General features: G+C 32.4%; 1 pseudogene; it reads left to right on the top strand.

The window, feature by feature from the left end:
* The first annotated feature begins 8835 nt into the window (after positions 1 to 8835).
* Positions 8836 to 9761, top strand: LOC107161083 (annotated as a pseudogene).
* The last annotated feature ends 11895 nt before the right edge of the window (positions 9762 to 21656 follow it).

Genomic DNA, 21656 nt, shown 5'->3' with positions numbered 1-21656 from the left:
GTGTGTGTGTGTGTGTGTGTGTGTGTGTGTGTGTTCATCCAATACTGGAGCACCAAATACATAAAACACAAATATTAATAGAACTATAGGAAATAATAGACTCCAATACAATAAGAGTTGGAGATTTTATCACACTACTTTTGGCAACAGACTGATAATTTGGACAAAAAATCAATAAGGAAATAATGGAGTTAGAGTTATAATTCACACTAGACCAATTGACCCAACAGATACCTACAGAACACTCCATTTAACAACTGCAAATTCACATTTTTGTCAACAGCAAATAAATATTATCCAGGATAGATCACATTATAGACATCAAAAACATTCTCAAGAAATTTTAAAATCTTAAAATTATATGGAGTTTCTTTTCTGACAACAGTCAAATAAAACTGAAAGTCAACAATAAGAACAAATTTCCAACTATACAAATACATGGAAATTAAACAAGTTACTATTGAACAACCAATGGATCAAGGAAGAAACCAAGAAGGAAACTAAAAACTTCTGAAAGAAAAGAAAATGCCACCACAATGTACAGAAACCTACAGAATACAGTAAAAGCTGTACTACAAGGAAGATTTATAGCAATTAATATCCATATCAAAAAAAAAGAAGAATGATCTCAAATAAATGACATAGCTGAATCTCAGGGAACTAGAAAATCAAGAACAAACCCAAAATTAGCATAAGGAAAAACAAAGACCAAATAAGAAACTAATGAAAAAGGCCTAAGTTTATACCTCAGTTGGTAGGTGCTTGCCTTGCATGCACAAGGCCTTGGGTTTAATCCCAGCACCAAAATAATAATAATAATAATAATAATAATAATAATAATAATAATAATAATAATTTTAAATGCCCTTGGTCTGTTTCTCTCAAGATTTTTGTCAGCTACAGTCCCAGTATAAATTAGATGGTATACTCCACCTGGGATTTTGAGGGTAGGTTCAAAAAAAAAAAAGCATTTACAAAGGTGTTTGTGGGAAGGACTTAGAAATACCAACAAGGGATTTATACCTGTATATTACATATGCACTATCCTGGAGCTAGCAATGGTGGAGAGCCTGTTATCAACCAAAAACCTGAAGAAGCAAAGGGAGGAAGTGGTACTGTAAACAAGAGAGTAACTATATTAACATGGCCACCTTCAGGAGGTTTCACCTTTGGCTGAAACTACAGGCAGCCTCATGTGTTTCAGCTGAGAAGCAGAAAGGGGAAAATACCCCAAACTCTCTTTATTCTCACATGCTAACTTTAATGTTGTTTTCCATTAGCTAAATACAAAGGAATTGTAAAGCCAGATACAAAGGAATTCTCTTCAGTCAACCCCTAGAAGCACAAAACATGGTAGAAACATATAGAGAGATAGAGAATGGATCTGGGATTGAGAGAGGGAGTGGGAAATATCTAGCACACATGTAATTTGGAAAGATACACAGTCATGCACTACAAGTGATTACCTTCAGGGAGTTAGAAGGATTACAGACCAGGAACAATTGTCAAAAGAAAGCCTTTCCATTTGTACCTGATTTCAAAGTATTTAAATTGTTTTTCAAAATAATACATTCATGAATTATGTGTCTAATTTCTTAAATCTTAATACTTACCCACATATCTGAGTAACATGCACTTTTGTGGGTGTTAGTCTTTTTGTTATAAAATCATCAAATATTTTGAAGTTTTTAAGTATCACTATTCCTTTCTATTGAAAAGATCACTTTTATAATTTTTTCTCTTCCTAATTGTTCTACCTTTTATTGTTATTATTAGAAGTTATCAAATATTGCTTGACATAATTGAATAATAAATAAAATACTATATTCAAGAATCTCATTTAAATACCCCAAATCATTTATTCAGTCTAGCTCAGATATGTTACCTATTTAATTATTCAATTATACAGGAGGCCCTCCCTGTCCCCAGGTTCCTCATCAGCAGATTCTACCAATAGTAGATCATGTGCTATGCAGTTAGGCCTAACATGATTCTTCTGTACTGAACATTTACAGACTTTCCTTCATTGTTATTCCCTAAATAATAGTATAACAATTCACATAGCATTTAAGCTTTGCTAGGTATTATAAGTAATCTATGAATAATTTAAAGGACACAGGAGGATTTGTGTGGGTTATATCCCACTAATATGGAATTTCATGTAAAGAATTTGAGCATACACAGATTTGGGTGTCCTTTAGGAATCATGGGAACAATTTCTCAGGGATACAAAGTGATAATTTATGCTGTTCAAATTTGTGTCCTGGGGGTTGATAAATTGACTGAGTTTATTTTAGAACACATTTACAAACAGAAGAGACCTGCTCTCATCCTCAGTTCATTAAGTAACTAATTGTACACAAGAAGCATTTAAATTACAAATTCTGTCCCAAGGAATGTTCTCTGTTAACTTATCCGGGAAGTTGATAAATGAATAAAAATGAATGGCCCATGTGAAAACAATGCCCAAGAGGTCTCAGGAACAGCATACAAATAACAGGCCTACAAAGCATTTGTAATATTTTCTATTACTGCCTTCCCAGTCCATCCTTGTCTTCTCCTTGACAGCCTTGAGTCAAATGAAAAACTGAATTCTGAAACAAATTTTTAAATGCTCATCTGTGTACTTCAGCTTCTGCATCCTTCTCTGAAAGTTTAAAAAATATTGATAAATTTCTTCATAATTTATTTTTACTAAATAATATTTATCAAAATAAGGTAAGTTTAAAGATACTTGTCTTTAAAGGTCAAACATTCTCAGTAAAGGCATGAAGATATATAGATCATACTGCCTAATGTACATATGAAAAGCAAAATTTCAGGGAGATATTTTAAACTAGAAATATCACTTCAGTGACTCTGATAACTAGATTTCTCTTCTTAATTAGACCAAACTTAAAAGCATTTAAATATCAATAAACTCTATAACAGAGCGATGTTAAATACTTGAATAAAGTATAAAGATTTCCTTAGATCAAGGGAATAAGTCACATGAAATACTTTTTATTGTATAGTCAAATTTTCATGGATTCACTTGTCCTTATTTCATTCAAATGTTTTGATGTCATATAAAAATAACATTAATTTCTTTATATTTTATTATAAATAAAGGTCAAAAGTACTGTGAATATAAGTCAAGTACTGTGTTTGATGAAAATGAAGTATGGACAAGATATACTACAATGAAAATCTGAGCAGATAAACTAAAGAGATGTCAAGAGGAATAGAGTTTGGTCCTTTATTAAAGTAATTTAAAATTTGGGGGGTAAACAATTTATCCAGGTAGTGAAATAGTGATGAAAAAACACTGGAAGTAGAAGATTCAAAAGTCATGGACTTCAAAAACTAAAAATAATGAAATATCATGAGAATGATACGGAAAAGATGAGAGATACAAGAACATAATCGTAGAGCTTAAAATATATTTCAGATTAAATCACATGGAATAGGCACACCTGCAATGGTGTGTCTAGGGAAATATCCAGACTTTCTACACTAGGCTCCAACAGATCATATCAAACCAAATTGGAGTCATGCATGCTACATGCCATATAATTGAACTGAAATATTAAGAAATCAGATAGATCCCCAAGCAGACAAGGCTTTCCTGAAAAAGGAGATTGTGGTCTACTTGAGTCAGCTACCGAGGTGCTCTGTTTCAATCCTTTCAAGAAGTAACCTAAAACACCTGATGTTAAAAAGTGAGTTTTTCTCAGTCATTCTGTTTCCCTGTTTCCACCTTACAAAACATGGTCCTATTATTGCCCAGTAGGAAATTTAATTTATTTTGTAGAATGGAGGCTGCCTTGATTCATGAATTGCAAATAGAAGCCAACCAGATCTATAACTAAATTTGTTGTAATTTTGTCTTTTGACAGGAGTGATGAAAATTCACAAACAAAATGTCACTGAGGTAAATATTATGAATAAAATTTGAAATAATACAAATTTACTAAAATTGCTAATGCATATTGAAATGAATAGTGTCATTAGAGAGATAATTAGATGTTATTGGTTATAGAATTCATAGAACATCAACTCTAAAATGTTCTTTAAAATATTGAAAGATGGTGCATGGTAGAAAAATATCAAAGGTGAATATAGCAGTGTTAATTGAACAGATAATAGGTGTCTTGTAGTGCAATTATTTAATAATATGGGGAGATAATTATTTTTATAATGTTTATCTTATGAATCTAATTTATTGATACTATGCTTATGTACTATCCCCTCTATACCATAGAATTTTCACCCAAAATAAAAAAAAAAACATAAGGTAAGATATGTTCCTAAATGCACATTGTACGAAGATAATATTTTAATAATGTCAGCTATTTCAGGCCCTAAATTACCAGTGCTTTCTATGGAATATTCAAACACTGAAATTATAGTTTTGATATATCACTAGCTCATTTCTCAGGCATTGACTGCCTTTTGATCTTAAGAAATTTTCCAGTTACTAACAGAATATAGGAGTGAATAACAACATACTAAAATACACATACTAAAATGTTCTTTATCAGAGGTTTGGGTGTGGGTGATAAGAGATTTAATGGATATGAAAAGCTTATTGTGTTTCACACAAAGGGGTCACTAAGGATTGGTTGTAATTATTATTTAGTTTTTGTTATTGCACAATTCAGCACTAGAATAACATAAAATAAAAGGACAACATTCACATCTTTGCTTTCAATAATTTTATGTGACATACCATAGGGTAGTTTTATAATCATATGAATGTAGGTGGTATCCTTAAACACTAACTAACTAGACAGGAGACTCAAAACTTTGTACTGGTATATTATCTAAGCTTCCTATATAAATATTGTCCACCCTAAAGATGATTGTGGATTTCATAAAGCACACTTGAAAACCCCTCATTGCATACTTATCTTTCTCAAAGTGATACTGTAATCAAGTACTTGATGTTGTTGCTTTCAATGCACATAGTGACTGGGAAACAAGCAAACATGTATGTCCTGGAAATGTGAAATAATTTATGAGTTTGAATAAGACCCTGGCCTGAAATTGAGTTTCCTCCATGAAGTAATTACCTGGAGTTTAAAAATATATTTCAGCTGTTGTATAACCACTGGGTTACTGATGAATGTCCAAATTTGTATAAAAACTTGTTTTAATAAATCCAGTAAAGGAAAATTCATACAAAATGGATAAAATAGAGAAAATTTAGCATAAAATATCAAATGATCAAAGTGAGCTAAGCGGCTGTGCAGATAAATAAGTAAATAAAATAGCACACACAAACACACAATCATAAGCATGGAGAAACATGTCACTGTAGCTCAATTCCCTCAAATTCTAATGGAGAAAGATAATTTTAAAAGTATTTATGATGAACCCAAAGTAAACAGCCTTCTGAATGATAAAAAGCTGAAAGCATTTTCTTTAAAATTGGGAACAAGAAAAGAAAGTGCACTCACTCTCTCAACTTCTATTCAATAATGTGTTTGGAATTTTAACCAGAGCAACTAGGCAAGAGAAAGAAACAAAAGGGAGAGACACAAAAAGGAAAGGAAGAAGTTCAATTATTCCTATTTGCAGTTTATAACAAACAATACTTGGAAAGACTTAAAGCTTTCACCAAAACACTTACAGAAAAATAAATGCAGCAAAGTAGTGGGAAACAAAAACCAATGTACAAAAGTCAATAGTTTTTCTACATACCAATAACAAATCTATTGGTATTTCCAATCAGGAAAACAGTTCTATTCACAATAGCTCCAAAAGTACATAAATAAATGAAATGCTGAACAATAGATCTAACAAATGAAGCTAAAGGCTTCCAGTAGGAAAATTACAGAACACTGAATAAAGATATAGAAGAAGCTGCTAGAAGACAGAAAGACCTCTCATGTTCATAAAGAGGCAGAACTAATATTGTTTATAGAGCCATATTGCCAAAAGTGATCTACAGATTCAATGCAATATCTATCAATAATATTCTTCACAGAATTAAAATCCTAAATTTCATATGAAAAAACAAAAGACCCAGAATAGCCAAAGAAATCATGATCAAAAAGAGTAAAGCTGGAGACATTGTAATAGCTGATTTCAAATTTTACTACAGAGCCTTAATATCAAAAAAGTATCTATTTTTGACAAAGGTGCCAAAAACATACATTGGAGAAAAAATAACCTCTTTAACACATTGTGCTGAGAAAAAAAAATAGATATTCATATATAGAAGAATGAAATTTGATCCCTGTCTCTTACTTTCTACCACTCAACACAAAATGGATCAAAGATCTATGTATAAAAATCAGAAACTTTGAAACTATTAGAAGAAAACATAGGGGAAACACTTTAACATAAAGGCTCAGGCAATGTCTTCCTAAATAGGACTCCTATAGCTCAGGATATAAAAACAAGACTCAATAAACAAGACAGCATCAACTTCAAAAGTTTCAGCAAAGCAAAGGAAACAATAGTGTGACCAGACAGCCTACAGAAAGAGAGAAAATCTTTCCAACTACTCTTCTGTCAGAGCATTAATATCCAGAATATATAAAGAACTCAACAAAATTAACATCAAAACAGCAAATAGCCTGATCAATATATGAGCAAATTAACAGAATAGACATTTCTCAAAAGAAGATAGACAAATAGCCAACAATTATATGAAAAATTCTTCAACATCTTTAGCAACTCATTGCAAAACAAAATTATACTGAGACTCCATCTCGCTCCTATCAGAATGGCAATCATCAAAAATGCAAATAACATTAAATGCTGATGAGGATGTGGGAGCAAAGGAACATTTATACACTGTTGATGAGAACATAAATTAGTATAGCCATTATAATAAAAATCAGTATGGAGTTTCCTCAAAAAGCTAAAAATAGAACTTCCCTATAATCCCACTATACCACTCCTTGGTATCTATCTGAAAGAATTCAAGCCAGCATACTTTGGAGATACATGCATACCAGTGTTTATTGCAACACAATTTGCAATAGCCAAGTTATAGAACAAAACTAGGAGTCCATCAGTGGATGAATGGATACAGAAAATGTGGACTTTTATTCAGTCACAAAGAAGAATGAAATTATGTCATTTTTAGAAAAAAATGAATGGAACTGGGAAGTATCATGTTAAGCAAAATAAGCCATAGTCAGAAAGACAAGTACCACATTTTCTGTCATATTGAAAGCTACTGGGGAAACATAAATAAAATAATATAAAATAAAAATATATCATGAAAGTAGAATGAAAAACAATACAGTGAATGAACAGGATCAATCGTAAGGAGGAGGTTAAGATTAAGGGGTGGAAGGTACTAGGGAATAAAATTGATCAAATTATGTTATATGCATGTACCACAATGTCATAATGAAACTCACTGGTCTATACAATTATTATGCACCAGTGAAAAAGAAAAAAAATGAGAAAACACTAGTGTTAGAGTCTGTAAACAAGTCAGGATGGCTCTTGGCATTTTGCCAGAGAAATAAAACCAGCGAGCCATTAAGTGTGGAGATTCCTCATTGGTTGACTGATGTATCTAGTTTATGCTAATTAGATAAGCTGTGTGGAATGTACTGCTCCTGTCCTGCAATAAATGGCTCCTACTCCTGCTGTATCAATCTACACAAGTTGTTCGTCACCCCCCGTTATTTTGCTGCAGCCAGACTGCGGCACACTAGCAGAAAAACAAAAAAAGTATTTAATTTTTTTCCCTCAAATCAAAACAGCTAAGATTGAACCAGGCTAGGTGGTGCATGCCTGTAATCCCAGCAGCTCAGAGGCTAAGGCAGAAGGATCACAAGTTCAAAGCCAGCCTCAGCAAAAGTGAGGCTCTAAGCAACTCAGTAAGATCCTGTCTCTAAATAAAATACAAAATAGGGCTGGGGATATGGCTCAGTGGCCCAGTGCCCCTGAGTTCAATTCCCACTACTCCAACCCCCCCAAAAAAATATACATATATATAAGATTGTTTAACATCAAAGTCTTCTTACTTCCCGGAGAGATTATATAATTATTATGCTGATTAATTGAGGTTGCACAAGTCCAGCCTTTTGGGTTTTTTTCCCTTTTTGCTGATTCTTTTTATTTAAGTGTAATATTTGTATTCATTTTGACATAATTATAAAGGCATAGAATATAATTTGCTCTTGTCCCTAGTATTTCCTATTCCCCTCCCCTCCTCCCTCCCCTTGCTCCCTTTACTCTAGTGATCTATCTGCTATTTACTTTTAGTTTTCTTCTCTTTTTTCTGTCTTGTGGATATACATGATTGTGAGATTCACTGTGGTATAATCAGTTGTGTACACAGGTGGACAAGTCTACCCTGATGGTTCTTATAGCTCCAGATTTTCTCCTCCTTCTTCTATTATGGATAGCTTAATACTTTCTTTTTAATATTTCAGTAATGAGTTGCAGCAGTACTCCTGAAAATGAATCATGTGATTCCTCAGCACCATGTCACATCTACTAACACAACACTTCATTTTGATAGCTTCTTCAGTTGATTTCTATGCAAGATAAAATTTGAAAACCTTTATGTTGGAGTTTCCAAATCACAGTAACTTCTTTTTCTAATTTATCCTCATCAAAACCCAAGAAGATAGTATTTTTTCAGTTCTCAGAAAGTTCAGTTTCAGAAGGACTAGTTTACTTGTTAAAGGTAACTGTCTTTAACTTAGTTTCATGAAAAAAAATGGGTTCACCTTTTGCCTGAACATTTATATTATTTCTCCCACAACTTATTGCACAAATATCTTTCATGATTGAATGTCTAATATATAATTATAGTTTGCCATTTTTTGTAACTCTGACTTTTTGCTACCCTACTATATGTGAAATGAACTAAAGAGGATGGCACTGATTAACAAAAGTCACCCTGAAGAGTTCATTCTACTAGGCTTTGCAGACCATCATTGGCTACAGTTTCCTCTATTTGTTATTCTTCTCATAACATACCCGATGGCCATGATGGGAAATTTAACCATTATTCTGGTATCCAAGTTAGACCCCCATCTACACAGTCCCATGTATTTCTTCCTCACCAACCTCTCCTTCTTAGACATGCATTGTGCCTCAGATGCTGTTTAACTTGGGAACTTCTAAGAAGATCATCAGTTATTTGGGGTGTATAGTTCAGCTTTATTTCTTTAGCATAATGGGGAGCACAGAATGTCTGCTCTTGGCTCTCATGTCTTTTGATCGCTATGTGGCCATCTGCAGACCTCTACACTACACCTTCATCATGAATCAGCGCTGTCTGCATCCTATTAGTATCCATTGTGTGGCTGACTGGGAATATCTATGCAATCTCTGAAGTTTCTGTTACATTAAAATTGCCACTGTGTGGCATCAATAAACTGGATCACTTGTTGTGTGAAATTCCAGTTCTGATAAAGGCTGCCTGTGGGGAAAAGGAGGCTAATGAGCTCACACTCTCTGTGGTATGCATTTTAATAGGGGCTGTTCCTCTGTGTTTAATTCTTGCCTCCTATGCTAGTATTGGACATGCCATATTTAAAATCAAATCTTCTGAAGGAAGGAAAAAGGCCTTTGGGACATGTTCCTCTCATCTAATTGTAGTTTTCTTATTTTATGGCCCAGTCATTAGCATGTACCTTCAGCCTCCCTCTTCTACCTCAAGAGACCAGCCTAAGTTCATGGCTCTATTCTATGGAGTAGTGACCCCTACACTCAATCCCTTCATCTATACCCTAAGGAATAAAGATGTGAAAGGGGCATTAGGCAAAGTGATTTGGAGCATTTTCAGACCCAAGTGACAGTTGTAAACAAGAAATGAAATTATTTAACACTGTAGGTTTATATGAATTTCTCTAATAACTCATTCTAGTATCATAAATCTGAGTTAGACGTTCTTTTTGCAAGATATGTAATATTTCGTATGTGCTTTATAATAACGTTAGGCAAGAATTATACTCAGCTAATACACAACATTATGAGCACTCTTTGAAAATACATTAAAATAATTCCATTCAGAAAGATACTGAAATTGTGCTGAATATTAACATATTCAAATCATAAAGTGTGTTAAATTAACAATACAAATTATAAGTTCATTAGTTCAATATAAACCCTATAAAAATAGCATGTCACTATTCTCAAATGGGCTTCCTGTCACCTTTACCCAATAAATATTTTCTTATTTCTCTGGGAGTTTATCCCAAGTCTATGTAAGCAGCATGGCTATAACTTGACTTTCTGTGTGAAGCACTCTATGTTTTCAAAGAATCATCATTCTTATAAGTTTATCAAACTTTATTTATGTAAATACCAGTGTTCCTTTAAAGATACATTATAGAGGGTGTAGTGGCACAGAATTGTAATCTCAGTGATTTGGAAGACTGGGAAAGGAGAATTGTAACTTCAAGACCACCAGCCTTAGTAATTTAGGGATATCCTGTCTTAAAATAAAAATGGGCTGGGGGTGTACCTCGGTGTAAGAGTGCTCCAGGGTTCAATATTTGTGTATTTGTTTTATTTACTAACACATACAGAGAAAATGCATTGTAAGAGCTGCAAGTATAGCTCAATGGCAGAATATTTACCTACTGTGCTCAAAGCCCTTAATTTATTCCCAAGCACTAAAAGAAAAAAGAAAAAAACCAACATAATTAACAAGAAAGTTGTGTTGCATTTTTAATCTAAAGTTCACATTAAACATTAATATAAAAAGATAAAATATGGATGTTTCTTGATGTTCCTTTCAAATACCATAAGCATATGTCTTCTGAATCAGTGAGAGTACAAGGAAGTGGTGATAACAATCATAATGAATGTCAATCTGGCAACATTTCTGTGCATAAACTGAAACAACCAGGAATGCCTTTGAAATCTGAAAAAAAAATCAATAAGAAAATGAAATAATTTATATTTCTGGGATGAAAAACACCTCAATTATTTCAGCAAGCAATATTAGTTTTTTTTAATTGATTTAAATTTGAATGCAAATAGTGTTCAAAATTTGATTCATTAAAAGATAAATGGAGGTCTGGGACTGCAGCTCAGTGGTAGAGCTCGTGCCTCACATGTATGAGGCACTGGGTTCAATCCTCAGCATGACATAAAAATAAATAAATAAAGATATTGTGTCCATAAACAACATATATATATATATATATATATATATATATATGATAAAGGGAATCCTAAAATTGTAATCACACTGTCTTTTTAAAATGTATCTCCTCCAAAATTCACATATCCAAACTTAATGTCCAATGGACCACATTAAGAAACCTATAAGAGATGACAAGATCGTGAGGGCTTCTCCACTAAGAATGAGATTAAGGAGACTTGACAGAGAATTGGATTTTTTGTGCCCTCTGCTTTCCACAATGTAAGGACAAAGTGATCCTCTCCTCCATTGAATACAATAAACAAATCTCTGTCTTGGTAACTGAGACTGGGGTCCCTACCAGTCATTAAATGTACTGATGCCTTACTTTGGACTCTCAGCTTTATAATGAGAAAAAAAATGCTATTGTTTACAAATTACAGAGTCTCAGGTATTTGTAATATCACAAATGGACTAAGACATACTAAAAATTTAAAACTCATCATAAATTTATTTATCATTTATGAGAACCACTTAAGGACTTTGTAGTTATATAAATTGAACATATATTTTGTGAATCCAACATGATAGGCAGTGAGAAACTGAATACTGTAAGAAAAATAAGAGGTTATTTTTGTTACATTATTCTGAACAACAATCAGCTGCAAGCCAGATCCACTCTTTGAAGAGTGCTGGCCCAATTCTCAATGGATTTATATTATAGTATGTTCAGTTTAGAAAAAAATTATAAATAACCTTTAAAAATGACTGATTTTTGGATGATTCCTGACTACTAATTTTTTTCAAATTGTGTGCACACACACATTCACACAAATTAAATATAAATTTTGTGATGTTAAACATTTTTTTACATAAGGTATCCTTTGTCTACCTTAGTTTTACACACAGAAAAAGTATTTTTTATTCTGGGGTCAAAATCCAGTAAAATTTGTGTCAAAAACATAACCACACAGACTGATTATAGCTATCCTATTTTACTCTGCTTTGGGCTACTTAATGTGTATACTACTTTCTAAGCCATTGAAGATGACTTATTTCATAAATGTGAGTGATGTCCAGATTGTTAAAACTCTGGACTTCCTAAGAATTATATATCAAAATATCAGAAAAAAAATACTTTCCGAAGTGTGATGAAGAAAAATCACAGAAATATTTTATTTATGTAGAATACTTCACATGTCCCTGGCTCATATGTTCAGGATACTCTACCATAAAGCATACTTTGATTAGTTTTTGAGAAGCTATGTTGAAGAAAAGGCACATATTATCTCTGAAGGCAAAAAGGTGCTGTGCTTTTAAAGTAAAGCATGAGTAATTCTAAGATTACCTTTTCAAGGAAGATAATTAAAAGCTTTTCTCATTTTCCTAAGCAAGCAAGGCTTTCCTAAAGAACAAATGGTAGACAGCAAAATATTTAAACACTTAAAAATAAAATAAAGAATACAGTCATGCATTTATAAAATTATTTAGGGCATCAAGATTAAAAAATAAAAGAAAATGTTTTTACAATAGTTTTCTCCATTCAAGAGATTTCCTCAGATCTGTGTAACATAGCATAATAACTGAATAAGTGGCTTTTTCAAACTCCAAATTATACACAGGGGAATGATTAAAATAAATGCATTTTGTGATTCTTGTTCAATAAACACCTTTATGACTAATGAAAATCCAATTCTTTCAAATTTTGAATCTCAGATCCCAAAGCCTTGGATATGTCCTAGAGACCACTAAGGAATGAGGTTTGGGTGGAAAAGTGTTAGATACATCTCTAAGGAAATACATACCATATTTTAAGGAAGGATACTAGATAGCAACTAGGGCAGTAGTTACCTCTGTTTCTATTTCTATTTTCACATTGTTATCAAAAAATGTTTATGTTGACTAAATATTTAACTCCTTTAAAAATAAACACAAAATCAAATTTCAATATAAAGTGTAGTATATTTAAAAAATTTATTCCACATAAAACTAATGTCTACACCTTTTATTGGTATCATATCAAACACTTTTAACTTTTTCTGTGTATATCCATTTTTAACTATTGACCTTAGGTCTAAGCACCTTTTCATATACTGTCTCAATTATTTTACACTTAGAATTGGGTACAACTACCTATGTCTCACTTTATTCACACAGAAGAAAATTAAATCCATTCATTAGACTCTAACTCTATTTCCCATTACACTTCTTTTTCCAGCACCACATCTTGTTCCAGCTCTGAAATCAACATCAGCTCCTATAGCCAATTGAGAATGTACTGCAATGCCTTCATTACTTAACCTTCCTGCATTCTCTCCCTTTGTATATTTGTTTTATTTTAATGTTCAATAACAACTTCCAGCTTTCTGATTTCTAAATTCTTATCTAAAATGAACTATAATAGGACATACTACATGATAAAATATACTTTTAGGAATATGCTTTTAGAACAGAAGAGGAAGAATGAGGCCCTAAAAAATGAACATTTAAAAATGTTTTTTAGTGTCAGGAACTAAAATTGTAATACTTATTAGGAGTTTATAGGAACATATCACTGAATGAGGAAACATCATAATAAAGGAGATAACAAGGAGAATTCACAAATACCAAAAAGTGCCATGAGTTATTGATTGTGTTAGATACTTTGCATTTGCAATCTTATTTTATTTCTCAAGGATCTTCCTATGTAGCTATTATTCACATTTATATAAAATGAACTTGAGGTACATTGATTCTATTATGTTTTGTTTTCATTCAAATAATCAACAGCAGTTTTTCATTGACAGATAACATTATACATTCTCATTGTATACAACAAGATGTTTTAAGTATATGTTCATTATGGAATGATGAAATTTATTATGAACTTTCAATTACCAAACATCAATGCTTTTTCCACTTTTGTAAAATAATATATTTACAAAGATGTTGACAATTTAAGACTATGCATCCAAAATCATCAGTAATCTACTAAGTTTCAAGTTGAAGAATATATAAGGCAGTATGTAAAGGTGAAATGGGAATATATATTGAACAGCACCAGGGACCAAAAGCACGGGTAATATTGAAAAATGGATATTTCAATAGGTGATAGTACCTTAAAAGATTTGAATTTTTGACTTTGATTTTAGGATTACATTTAGCAATGAAAATTAGTTTGGAATAGGAAAACACTTAGAATTGATTAATATGGTTATTGTAACCATTTATGCAATAAGTGATGAGGTCCTTGACTAGGAGAAGAGTAGTGTAAGTATAAAAGAGATGGAATTATGTGAGATACTGATATGGGAGTTTGACAGAGAAATTTTATTAAATGTGAGTCCTCTGAGAAAGAGATGAATGAAAGATAAGGGTGATGCTTTAATTCTAGAGGACTGAACAGGAGTTGCAGATTTTTTTTCCCCAAAATTTTTTGCCAAGAAAAGTAGTTTTTGAGAGGATGGCAGAACAAAATGATCAAATAGGATTTTTCAGCAATTGTTCCTCCACAGAAACATAAATTGGAACAATTATTAACATGCAAAAATATATTCACAAGACCAAAAGAAACCAGGTGAAAAAACGTAGTACCTGACTATTATATTAGAATAAGATACAGTGAACTTCTTAGGAAATACAATTTTACATTACACGTGTCACAACTTCCTTAATCTCTGGCAGTACAAGCATGTTGAAAGAGAAAGGGAGGAGGAAGGAGATATGAAGGCAGAGGTATAGACTTTCCCAAATGAACTCATCTCTACTAAATGGAGATTCATCTCCACTAGATGTATTTTGCTAGAAATACTACAGGAAATTCTTCAAGTGGAAGGATATTAATAAGTATCATGAAATTTTCCAAAAGTACAAAATTTACTGATGACACTACTTGTGCAGTCCCTTCAGGATACAGTAATACTATAATGTTGAAATGTAAACCACTTATGTCTTTACTATAAATATTATTTAATAATAAGTACAATAGTTTGTTACAGGACATGCAATATAATAAAGTATAAATTGTAAAATCCCAAATGCAAAATGTGGGAAGTGACAAAGTAAAAGTGTAGAGGTTTTTAATATGATCAAAGTTAAGTTGTTATCAATTTAAAATATCCTGTTACAACTATGAGATGTTTTCATAAAGCTCACAGCAGTCAGGAAGTGACAACTTATAATAAACACACAAAGAGTAAAAAGCATTGAGTAACTGATTACAAAACCAGGCAAAGACACATCAAAGAAAGAAAACTTCAGACCAATATCTCTAATGAACATAGATGCAAAAATTCTCAATGAAGTTCTGGAAAATTGAACATGGAAACATCTCAAAAAGACAGTGCATCATGATCAAGTAGGACTCATCCCAGGGATGAAAGTTGGCTCAACATATGGAAATCAATAAATGTAATTCATCACATCAATATACTCAAAGATAAGAATCATATGATCATCCCAATAGATTCACAAAAAGCATTTCACAAAATACAGCATCCTTTCATATTCAAAACACTAGAAAAACTAGAGATAACAGAAAAATATTTCGACATCATAAAGGCTATCTATGCTAAGCCCCAGGCCAACATCATTCTAAATGAAGAAAAATTAAAGGCATTTCCTCTAAAATCTGTAACAAGACAGTGATGTCCTATTTAACCACTTCTATTTAACATAGTTCTTGAAACACTGGCTGCAGCAATTAGACAGATAACAGAAATTAAAGGGATATGCATAGGAAAATAAAAACTTAAATTAGTACTATTTGCTGATGATAAGATCCTATATCTAGAAGGCCCAAAAATTTCCACCTGCAAACTTCTAAAACTAGTAAATGAATTCAGCAAAGTAGCAGAATATAAAATCAATACCCATAAATCAAAGGCATTTCTGTATATTGGTGACAAATCCTCTGAGAGGGAAATGAGGAAAACTACCCCATTACAATAGCCTCAAAAAGTAAATAAATAAATACTAAGGAATCAACTTAACAAAAGAGGTGAAAGATCTATACAATGAAAACTACAGAACCCTAAAAAGAGAAATCAAAGAAGACCTTAGAAGATGGAAAGATCTACCTTGCTCTTGGATAGGCAGAATTTATATTGTCAAAATGACCACACTACCAAAAGCATTATACAGATTTAATGCAATTCCAATCAAAATCCCAATGATATTCCTCATAGAAATAGAAAAAGCAATCATGAAATTTATCTGGAAAAATAAGAAACCCAGAATAGCTAAAGCAATCCTTAGCAGGAAGAGTAAAGCAGGTGGCATCAATATACCAGACCTTAAACTATACTACAGAGCAATAATAACAAAAACAACATGGTATTGGCACTAAAACAGACTGGTAGACCAATGGTACAGAATAGAGGACATAGAGACTAGCCCACAAAATTACAATTATTGTATATTAGACAAAGGCACCAAAAACATTCATTGGAGAAAAGATAACCTATTCAACAAATGGTTCAGGGAAAACTGGAAATCCACATTCAAAAAAATAAAATTAAAACCGTATCTCTTACTATGCACAAAACTCAACTCAAAATGGGCCAAGGATCTAGCAATTAAACGAGAGACCCTGCCTCTAATAGAAGAAAAGTAGGCCCTAATCTCCATCATGTGGGATTAGGCCCCAACTTCCTTAATAAGACTCCTATAGTGTAAGAATTAAAATCAAGAATCAATAAATGAGATGGACTCAAACTAAAAAGTTTTTTTCTCAGCAAAAGAAATAATCTGTGAGGTGAATAGAGAGCCTACATCTTGGGAGCAAATTTTTACCCCTCACACATCAGATAGAGCACTAATCTCTAGGGTATATAAAGAACTCAAAAAGCTAAACACCAAAAAAACAACTAACCCAATCAATAAATGGGCCAAGGACCTGAACAGACACTTCTCAGAAGATGATATACAATCAATCAACAAATATATGAAAAAATGTTCATTGTATCTAGCAATTAGAGAAATGCAAATCAAAACTACTCTAAAATTTCATCTTACTCCAGTCAAAATGGCAGCTATTATGAAGACAAACAACAACAAGTGTTGGTAAGAATGTATGGGAAAAGGTACACTTGTACATTGCTGGTGGGACTGCAAACTGGTGCAACCAATATGGAAATTATTATCGAGATTCCTTGGAAATCTGGGAATGGAACAACCATTTGACCCAGCTATCCCTCTCCTTGGTCTATACCCAAAGGACTTAAAAATAGCATACCACAGGGATACAGCAACATCAATATTTATAGCAGCACAATTCATAATAGTTAAACTGGGGAGCCAACCTAGAGGCCCTTCAGTGGATGAATGGATAAAAAAAAAGTGGCATATATACACAATGGAATATTACTCAGCAATAAAAAAGAACAAAATCATAGTATTTTCAGGTAAATGGATGGATTAGAGAAGATAATGCTAAGTGAAGTTAGCCAATCCCAAAATAACAAAAGCCAAATGTTTTCTCTGATATAAAGTGACTGACTCATAGTGAGGTATAGAGCTGGAACATGGGAGGAATAGATGAACTCCAGATAGGGCAGAGGGATGGGAGGCAAAGGGAGGTGGCAGGAGTTAGAAATGATGGTGGAATGTGATGGACATCATTATCCAAAGTACATGTATGAAGACATGAATGGTGTGAACAATAAAAGAAAACAGCAAGAAAAATAAAATAAAATAAAGAAAAAAAAAAAGAAAAAATGTGTACCAACCAAGATTACAATACCCAGCAAAATTATTATTCAGAATTGAAGATTAAATACTCGGACATAAAGAAGAATAAAATTATAATATTTGCTGGTAAGTAGATGGAACTGGAGAACATCATGCTAAGTGAAATAAACCAGACCCAGAAAGTCAAAGGTTGAATGTTTTCTCTTATGTGGATGCTATACTAAAATAAGAAAAAAAAATAGAAAAAGATGTAGGGGAATTTTATAAACATAGAAGAAAGATCAGTAGAATACAGGAAAGGGACAGAGGGGGAGGGAGTAATGATGGGAAAAGAGAAGAACAGTGGAATGAATCTGACCAAAAATTATATATATATATATAAAATAAGGTTGTGAGTATATCAAGGAGATTATATATGTATATACATATATATAATCAAGGAGTATATCAAGAAGATTATATATTATATAATATATAATTTATATATATAAAGATTGTATATATATATATATATATTCCACAGTGAATTTCACCTTTATGTATATCCATAATGTAACAATTTCTTTAAAGAAACTATAAATAAATAGAATAAAGATCAGTAGAGAAAAAAGAACAACCAACTAAGCATGAGTAATGTATGCAAATAACTGAAAGAAATGAAAATGTTCTTGGAGAGAAAAATCACTTGAACATAGAGTAAAACAGTATAGAAGAAAGGTTCTATTAAACAACTAGAAAACAATTTCAAAAGTAACAGTACAAAGTTTCCGCATCTCAATTACCTATAATATACATATATTAAATTCCCCAACAAAAGATACATGGTGAGTGAATGATTAAAAAAAAAATACAAGACCTCCCTCTGCCCAAGACTTAACCTGTAGACAATGACTGAAACTGAAAGCATGGAAAAATAGTTCATACAAATACAAACCAAAAGAGAGAGGCATAGCTATACCTATAGCAGACAATATAAACTTAAACTCAAAAATTATAACAAGAAATAAAGAAGGTCATAAAATAATGATAAGGATGTGAGTATATCAAGGAGATATTTACAGTTATGAATATATATGCCACAAATTATAGAGCATCTAAATGTATAATCTAAATATAGACCGGTGTAAAATGAGAGATAGCCAGAAATACAATAACAGCAAGGGAATTCACCACATCAGCTTCATCCAGACAGAAAATAATTAACAAAAATTTAAAAATAGGATATAAAATTTACTCTGTAATGAATGGACCAACACATATACAGAACATTCCACTTATAAATGAAGTATATATTTTTTCTCAACTGTACATTGAACATCCTTTAGAATAGATCCAATATTCAGCCACAGAACAAGTCTTAATAAATTTGAGAAGACTGAAATCATACAGAGTATTTTTTTTCTGGCAGCAATGAGATAATGAGATAATGCCTACACTACATAAAAGTATCTCCATATTTAATTTTATACCTAACAAAATACAAATGACATTCTTCACAGATACAAAAAGATAAATGGGATGAAAGGATCCAAGATGGTGAAGTAGAAGAGATACCGTTTTGAGGATGTGGGGGGAAAGATACACTCATACATTGCTGGTGAAACTGCAAATTGGTGCAGCCAATTTGGAAAGCAATATAGAGATTCCTTGGAAATCTGGGAATGGAACCGCCATTTGAACCAGCTATTCCTCTTCTCAGACTATACCCAAAGGACTTAAAAACAGCATACTACAGGGACACAGCCACATCAATGCTTAGAACAGCACAATTCACAATAGCTAAACTATGGAGCCAACCTAGATGTCCTCCAATGGAAGAATGGATTTTAAAATGTGGCATATATACACAATAGAATATTACTCAGCACTAAAAAAGAATAAATCGTGGAATTTGCAGGTAAATGGATGGCATTAGAGAAGATAATGCTAAGTTAGCCAATCCCCAAAAAAACAAATGCCGAATGTTTTCTCTGATATAAGGGGAGTGACTCATAGTGGGGTAGGGAGGGAGAGCATGGGATGATTAGATTAATTCTAGATAGGGAAGAGGGGTGGGAGGGAAAGGGAGGGGGAAGGGGATTAGCAAGGATGGTGGAATGTGATGGTCATCATTTTACAAAATACATGTATGAAGACTTAAATTTGTTGCCAACACACCTTATATACAAACAGAGATAAGAAAAATTGTGCTCTATATGTGTAATAAGGATTGTAATGCATTCCACTGTTGCTGTATATTTAAATAAATAAATATTTTTTAAAAAGTCGGAAAAAAAAGATAAATGTCACACAATAAGGCTGTAACCTTATCAGATCAATCCCAAAACAGACCAGTTTTACCTGAAGGAAGTGATCTCAGTCTGCCTGAGTCCACATAATAAACATGAGTCTTATTTTTAATTGTCATCAAAATAAGCAACATGAAGTGTCATAGTATGTACCAATCAGCATTACTTATTGTTCTGATTTATTGTACCCAAGTTAAAAAGTTCTATGGTCTGCCCTGTCCAGTAGGAGCTCTCACTCTACTGATGTATGAATCAGGACAAAAAAAAAAAGACCTACAACTAAATTTTTTATTTCCAGTTTTGAATAAAACTTGTATATTGGAATGTGAAATAGATGTGGAGCAGAGAGGAATGAGTGGAAAAACTCCACCAAACGAATAATGTGGAAAAATATATATTCATATGGGAATTATAGTTGCCTATTTGATATAATTGAATTTGTTTTTCAAATTGATGTACTCATGAATTGTGTATGCTGCTTTATACTTAATGTTATCTAGATTTTAAATTAATATCCTATAGCATGTATGTATGGGAGAGAGAATAAAAGAGAGACATGCCACTTTATTTCTTCATTGTTGTAAAAACATTCAATATTTAAAAGTTTCTAAGTATCACTTGAATCCCACTCATTGGGAAGTTTGCTTTTTATTGATACAACTCATTTAAGGGTCTTCTATTGTTATGATTACAAATAATTAAATCTTATGAGATATACTCTGAGAGTTAATGAAGTAAATTATACAAAGAATTCTTGTTAAATGCTCCAGAAACATTTATGCAATCAAGCTCTGGACTTGGAGGATATTATTTATATGTTTAGCATTAATTGCACCAATTTAAATTTAGAATCTTGTGTCTTTGGAAATCGAATGAATTAATTTCAGAACATTAACAAAGAGATTTACTCTAGACCTCACTTCAAGTGGTAACTAATTGTATATTACATGCATTTCCATAGAGAGCTCTGTCCCCAGGAGCTTTCTTTGCTGATTCATCTGGGATAAGGATACATGAACAGCTTGTGAGAAAACAATGTCTAAGAGCCTCTAAAAGCATACAAATTGCAAGCCCATCAATGATTCTCTGTATTTTTCAACTATTGCCTCTCTAACCAAGGTTTATTTCTCTTTGACACCCTACATCAGCAGAAAGATTAACAGTTCTGAATCTAATTCTTAGATATGTATTTATAAGCTACAGTTTCTTGATCTTGCTGAAATGTTGAAAAACCCAAGTGTAATCCTTCACTATTCTATTTCTATTGGTGAAAATTTATCATAATAAGGTAAGTAAAAAGGAACTTGTTTTTATGTGCCTATCTGAACATTTCCCATCTTATATAAGAGTGAGACTTTCACAGAATACAATTGACTACTAAGGAAAAAACAACATAAATTAAAACATTCATTACCTCATGTAGCTTTCTCAAAATGCTAGTGGATTTTGCTATTGTCTGTGCAACTTTTAGCTGAGAAAGGAAATTTGGTTATCTGTTGCCAGAACATTCATATCGTTGGCCTTACAAGTTTTGCACTCCATCTTAGATTTGTGGATAGTCAGCACATAGTGATGTTTTTCCATTCTTTATAAATCTAACATTTTTGCTATTTCCTTACTACAGGGGAAGCAAATAGGAGAGA

Source organism: Marmota marmota, unplaced genomic scaffold (assembly GCF_001458135.2).
Source record: "Marmota marmota marmota unplaced genomic scaffold, marMar, whole genome shotgun sequence".
NCBI classification, from domain to species: domain Eukaryota; kingdom Metazoa; phylum Chordata; class Mammalia; order Rodentia; family Sciuridae; genus Marmota; species Marmota marmota.
The sequence above is the reverse complement of the archived record's forward strand: the minus strand, read 5'-3'. Positions and strand labels throughout refer to the sequence as shown.